The 7,500-nt window shown below is 34.3% G+C and overlaps 1 protein-coding gene and 1 pseudogene across 1 annotated transcript in view; both read right to left on the bottom strand.

Moving 5' to 3' along the window:
• The window catches only part of LOC113065789 (aminoacyl tRNA synthase complex-interacting multifunctional protein 1-like), a 7,633-nt gene extending 5,861 nt beyond the window's left edge, over positions 1-1,772 (bottom strand). Inside the window, exon 1 of the mRNA XM_026237312.1 lies at positions 1,565-1,772. The gene's annotated coding sequence lies outside the window, so the exon portion shown is untranslated. The remainder of the gene's footprint in view (positions 1-1,564) is intronic.
• Positions 1,773-3,734: 1,962 nt separating this feature from the next.
• LOC113065307 (nephronectin-like) overlaps positions 3,735-7,500 on the bottom strand; it is a 6,592-nt pseudogene continuing 2,826 nt past the window's right edge.

The following is a 7,500-nucleotide window of genomic DNA, read 5'->3' as shown; positions in this document are numbered from 1 at the left end:
AGGCCATTGGAGTGAGGACAGTCTTGTAAAGTGAGGACATGTTGGCCAGTCTTCACTTTCTGAGATCCTGTAAAGGCCAGTTTAAGGTCAAGACTTGTTTTAGGGGTCAGGTTATAGTTGGGTAAAGGGTAGGTTTAGGATAATGGTTTGGCGTGAGGCACTAAGTTCTGATGGGTAGGTTTAGGTCAAGGATCTCTAGAGATTGCATTGTGTCAGTGCGTGTCCAACAAAGATGTACTGTATGTTCTCACAAAGACAGCTATACAGAGTTGTGTGTGTGTTTGAGTAGAGTTTAGCAGCTGCCTAAAACCCTTCACCTCCACACACTATAAATACACACACACAGTCACACAGATACACACAGACACACACAGACACACACACACAGACACACACACACTCAAGCCACAAGATCACCTCTCTCTTCACATTACCATGTTAATACATGAACACACATGCATCCATGAGCCTACAGCAGTTATTTTATTATTATTTATCTACATGATTTTATTATTCATTAATATTTTGAATACATTTTTGTTTTTATATTTTTCAGTTTTCATTTTAGTTTTAATAATTTTTTCCCATTTTTATTAGTTTTTTTTTGTTGTTGTTTAAAAAAATAATTGTTTATTTATTTCAGGTGCTGTTTTAGTTTATATTTCTATTTAGCTTTATTTTATATTTAAATATTTGTTTCATTAATTTTAGTACTTATTTTATTTCATTTAGTTGAAAGGTAACATTTTGTTTTGTTTATAAGACAAGGTATTTAATTTAATTTACTTTCAATTTCTTTGAATATTTTGAACTAGCTTTTTTTTACAGTTAAATTTTTCATTTTCATTTTAGTTTAATTATAAATTGTTGTCATTCTTTTATCATTTGTATTATTTTTTTTTACATTTATTTTATATTCATTTCAGTTTTAGTTTTCAATTTCAATTATATGTTTAAATATCACAATTTCACATTGATATGTGAAATAATTTACCTTTTATTTCAATAAACAAATATTATTTTTAATAGTTTTAGTTAACTATAACAATACTGGAGTGCAGATTGTGCACAAATTAAACTATTAAATTAGTTGAGCCACAAAATCTTTTACCGTAATAAGGTTCTTTACAATAACACTCCATTTGTGATTCTGTGAACATTCATTATTTGGCTATATTTGTTAACAACATTGAGAAATTGCAATGAAGTTTGTGTTAATTTTAACATTTATTAATACATTATTAAAATGCAAAGTTGTATTTGTTTGAATGAACGTTATGGGAACGTTACATTTTATCGGTTTTATTCATGGTAACGTTACTTGCTAATATTCTAAACGTTCTGAAACTAGTAACATTTAAAAAAGAACCCCCAACCTTTCAGAAGACAAACGTTCCATGAACACTGTATAAGTAACGTTTTACACTGTAACTTTTGAACTGAACGTCACACGTTAGTTTGTAACCTCGAGAGAACTCTCCAGCGTTACTCGTCTGAGCTCTACCTGCATATATACAGTATTATTCCAGTCATAACAGTACAGTGTAAGAGAATAAATACTCACCTGCTGAGCGAGTGTTTGTCCGGTGTTTCAGGAGCAGAAAGTAAAGGACTGAAGAGTGTGTGTGTGTGTGTGTGTGTGACTCTGTTTCGGTCTGTCAGCATTCCTGCTGTGTAATGTTGAGACACATATGTTCATGTGTAGGATCATATTCTCCTGAGCTCGACTGCTTCGTCTCTCTCTCTGAACAGGTGTCAGGCTGCGAGTGTTTGTTTGAAAGTCTGAAGTTTATTCTGGTGTTCCACAGGACGGGGGGCGGGGCTTGTGCTGGGGGCGGGGTCACGCGTCACGCTCGCACATGGCCGTGTTTAAAAGTCCTACAACAGTGAAAAAGCGGGAGCAAATAAATAAATAAATACATTGATGACATTTAACATATGGAGCACCAAAAGGAGTATTTAAAAAGTGTTTTAAACTTCAAATTAAAAGTTTAAATATCGTTCTGGTGTCCACATGAATTAAAAATAACAATAATATAATAATATAGAAGCTATGAGCTATTGGAGACTTGTGTAGAGTTATGATGTGTTCGTTTTCATTCTTTTTATTTATTTATTTGACATGTTATTGTTACCTTTTTTCATCCTGGTTTGTAATATAGTTGTGTGCTATTCACTGGTTGCTTATTGATAAGGACATTAATAAAAAAAAATGAATATAGAAATACAAAACAGAAATAGAAAAATAAATACAATGTCTTTAAAAAAAGACATATACATTAAATAGATGCTATTATAGTGTTTATTTACACTGGTTGTAATACTTTTGATCTATATTTAATTTCTGTCACAGTTTGTTAAGTTTCGAGCAGTGAGATGTCTGTGCTGAGAAACTGTTGTTCAGCAGATCATCAGCTCAAGTCTCATCTCTGTCTCACACTCAAACCTGATTCATGAAAGAAGCATAAACCTGTTTAAACCTGCGACACAAAACACTGACATTAACCTGTGAGTCACACACACAGTCACACACACACACACACACACACACACATTTGGTGTTTATACAGGTTCTCATGGTCTCTGGTCTGCTTCATGTCACACACACAAATAACTCTCTCTCTCTCTCACACACACACACACACACACAGACAGACACTCTCTCTCTCTTTCACACACACACAATCACACACTCTCTCTCACACACACACTCACACACACTCTCTCTCTCTCACACACACACACACACACACACAGACAGACACTCTCTCTCTCTTTCACACACACACAATCGCACACTCTCTCTCACACACACACACACACACACACACACTCTCTCTCTCTCAAACACACACACACACACACTCGCTGTGCTTTTGGAGGAGTCCAGATGTCAGAACATCTGTTCCAGGTCCCACACACACACACACACACACACACACACACACACATCAGTGAATCATTTAAGTGTAGATGAACCCTAAACTTTGCAATATTTCAGTAATATTTCTCTTCATGTTCACATAACTTCATGCGCAGTGAATTCATGAATGAACTCATGTTCCCGTCTCAGAACTGTGCATGAAAGTGTTTTTGTGGTTTAGGTGCTGTTGCCTTAAATTAATTCCCAATCCTGACACAAGCAGAACACAATCATCAGAATCAGATTTGAGTTTATTAAGCATTTCGAGCATTAAATACACATTCAGATACAATTTGGTACAAAAAACTGAATTTACAACATAAAGATTAGAGAAACATGAGACCTGAACATGAACAGAAACACCCGTGTGAACAGGATTCAATGCATCCTGACGGCCGAGAGATTTCGTGCTAATTATCGCTGAAATGACCAATTATGATGTATAACAATATACATAATGCAGCTCACATTTCTCCAATACTAATTTCCTCAAATACTTCTTTTGAACATTCCTTCAAATTAAAGAAGTTGCATATTATTTTGTTGCATTATTTAATGACAATTAAGCACAATTTCCACCCTTAAATGGGAAAAATAATTATATCATAATTTAAGAGAAATAATATTATTTAAAGCATTTTGAACTGCCTTTAATTTAAGCTGATTAAAAAAAGATATACATGTATATATATATATATATATATATATATATATATATATATATATATATATATATATATATATATATAATTTTTTAATTTTTTTAAAGAAGAATAATCATAAATTGAAATACTGAAAAAAGTAGCTCAAAAGTCTGAATGCATTGAAATAGACAATATACAGAAATCCTGCTATAATCCTAATAAATTCACTTTAATGGAAAATGCATATCTTTTCTCTGAAATGTGACCTGGACATATTTTCACACGAAAATAAAATAAGAGTATTTGTGTCAATTATGTTAAATGTAATTGATAGTTACAACATTCTTATTGTAATATGAAAGCAGAATGACTAATAATATTTAATAAATATGAATAATTCTGCACAAATCTGCAAATTCTTGGTCATAAAACAGCAAATAAAGCTGTGGATGTCCTCATGCATATGAATGTTGACCTGTCCACTTCTGCAAGAGCGTTTCATTACACACAATCTGTGTGTGTGTGTCACTCTGTCCTGTCCTGTTCATCACTGCAGGCTCCTCGTCTCAGACTAAAATCATCCACAGAGATTTCTCCATGTTTCCCTCGCCGTCTCTCTGCCTTCAGCACAATCTGACACAGAACAACTTCAATCAATAAAACTATAATCAGCACAAACAGCACAGTAGACCATCTAATGAGAAGTCAGTCCCTCCAGTTTAGCACATTTCAGATCACAGAACACATAATCCTGTATAATGCATCATTGAATCATGAAAAAAAAAAAAAAAAAAATCACATTGGTGTGAAAAAGAAACATAGAGATGAATTCCTATTTGAAGAGCATGCAGTTTTAGCTACATGTGTTTATTTTGTACATGAATACTAAATCACAATTGGGTAGTGCACTGAAAACTTGAGCGTTCAAGGAATATGTATGAACACCTGATGATTTATTCATGCTTACATCAACAAGGCCACGCCCCCAAAGAGTGACGTGGGCGTGTCTCCAGCCGTGTCCTCCAGTCCTGGTCCAGATGGATGGGTTGTGACTCCGCCCCTTTCTGACAAACACCTGCAGAGAGCCGATGTGGTGTCCATGGAGACGGTATTTAAATGAAAGGCAGAGGTCGCCGCCCTGCCACGCCTTTGTGGGAGGAGCCAGCAGCACCGTAAGCCTCGCCCCTTTGACACTCCGTCTGTTCGGAGCATCAGGTACTGACAGGTACCGCCCACCTGAGAGTGATTGACAGGTAAGAACAGTAACAGTAGTTGATTACAGAAGTTGACAAGGTGATCTGTGTTTGTTTTACCGGCCGGATCCTCTTTGATTTCCCATTTCAGATCTCCTTCTGAGTCCGTCATCCAAACACAGAGACCCTCATCAAATGAGCAGCTGACAACAGCGGCGGCTGGAACACACACACACACACACACACGTCAGTAAGATCCTCGCTGTCTCATCTTGTCTGTTTTGTGTTGGGAATGGTACCTGGATCATCGCGTACGAACTCCGTCGTGTTTCCCAGCTCAACGTCAAAGTCCCAGTCGAACAGATTGTTCTCGTAATGAGGAACTAAAGCAGACAAACACACCATTCAGAACTAAACTAATGACTTCACACACACTCAACTGCTGTATATCGTTCAAAATAACATAAATACGTACAGTTTAGAAGTCTAGTTTCACAGTTCTTTAAAATGTTAAAATCTCAGAGTTTAATGGATTAACTATGAATCAATTAAATCATTTTAAAAAAATTGATTCGAAATTCTGATCGGGGCTTATTACAGTAACTAACACTTAAACCATAAATAAACTTTTCACAACATGTAGCTGTATATTTCTGATTGAATTAATAAATCTCACTGTGTACATCTCCTCGTGGCTTCACTGTGTTCTCCCTGTGAATGCGGTTGTCTAGTGTTGTTGTTGTTGTTGTTGTTGTTGTAGTTGTTATGACGCTGGTTGTCGTTGGAAACCTGTCTGTAGTTGTCGATGCCGTTGATGTGGACGTTGTAGTTGGACTTGTTGTCGTAGCAACAGTTGTGAAGGCTGTTGTAGTTGACGCTGTTGTTGTTATAGCAACAGTCGTTGGTGTTACTGTCGTCAAGGCAGCACTTGTCGGAACAGGGGTTTGCTATGGTAACAGTAGTGCTGGAAGTGGCTGTAGTTGTTGTCGTTGTAGTTGTCATGGGAGTTGTTGCCGTGGAGATGGTTGTGGGGCTGACTGTGATTGGTCTTGCAGGCTCAATGGTGACTTTAACAACAGCTGAAACACACACAGCATCACTCAAACACACAGAACATGCTGTCGAGCAATGACATCAACCACACACACACGTACATCTGCAGTCGTAACCCTTTCCATTCACACTCGCTGTGCACTTGCATCTCTTGTGTCCGGGCTTGTCATAGCAAATAGATAAAAACTTTTTATCTGGAAAAACAAACAAACAAACAAACATGAATGTTTAGATTCTGTGATAATATAATGCAATATAATGTGACTTGGAAAAATGCGAGATGCCAAAAAAAAGAAAAGAAAAAAAGTAATTTATACAATAATTATATATTATATATATTGAATAATATAATTAATGATATCATGTAATCTGTAAATAATTTTATTTTATATATATATTATATATATATATATATATATATATATATATAATATATATATATATATATATATATATATATATATATTATGAGATTAAATTTAATAATTAATTATTATATGATTAAATTTAACCAATATAATTTATATAGAAGCAATTATATATCGCAATAGATAAAAAAATCAATAATATTTATTAATTACAGTTATGTATTTAAAATAGTATTAATTAATTATAATTATAACTATATTATAACTATATTATAAATATCATTAATGCAAGATGTAAAATCTCTTTTTTCACAGATTTTTTGATTGTAAAACAACTTGTTATGATAAGGTTTGTGACATTCTTATATATATATAATATATATATATATATTATATATATATATATATATATATATATATATATATGAATTAAAGAATAAAAAAAAATATATATATATATATATATATATACACTTAGATGTTACGTAAATGTATATACTTATGTACTGTAATTACTTAAGAAAATACCTTACATTTAATCTAAAATATAAATGATATATAAACAATTATATACATCATTATAAGTGTGTGTGTTTTTCTCTGAACACACCTGTGCAGTGGTATTTTCCGTTGATGTGCCGCAGCAGCTCAAAGCCTTCATGGCACCTGCAGACGTAACTACCGAATGTGTTCACACACTTACGAAACCTGGGACACGAGGCCTGACCCGTCACACACTCATCCACATCTGAGCGGCGTAATAAAAAGAAGAAATTATAAACATTAAGCTACATATAAAATAACAATGACTACATCAATATAAATAATAAATAATAAAAATTATGTATTTATTAAAAAATGTATTACTTTTTTAAAGTATGTGAGTGTGTGTGTTAGTATGTGTGTATGTATGAGAAGGGTGCACGATATTGGGAAAAAATTACATTGCGATATTTTATTTTATATTATATTTTATTTTTCTGCGATATATATTGCGATATGAAATCTAATCAAATTTTTTTATTACAAAACAAAAATGGGGTGAGCACACTTACATTCTCCAAACATCGGACACCATCGTGTCAATTGATTAATATTTGTGCGAGGGAGAGAGCAACACTCTCTCAAACAACTTGTTTTTTGAAGACATTGAGCGTGTGCGGCGGGGCTCGCTCTCTCTCTCTCTCGCTCTCTCTCATGCTCTCTCTCGCACGCGCGCTCGATCTCTTTTTTTAGCACGCTCGCGTTTTCCGCGCGGCACGCACACAGTCTGCAAGCTCTAACCCGTTAACATGGGAGCCAAATTAAAAACGGTCACA

This window comes from Carassius auratus, chromosome 48, assembly GCF_003368295.1.
Source record: "Carassius auratus strain Wakin chromosome 48, ASM336829v1, whole genome shotgun sequence".
Taxonomy (NCBI): domain Eukaryota; kingdom Metazoa; phylum Chordata; class Actinopteri; order Cypriniformes; family Cyprinidae; genus Carassius; species Carassius auratus.
This window is presented reverse-complemented; position numbering and strand designations above follow the sequence as displayed.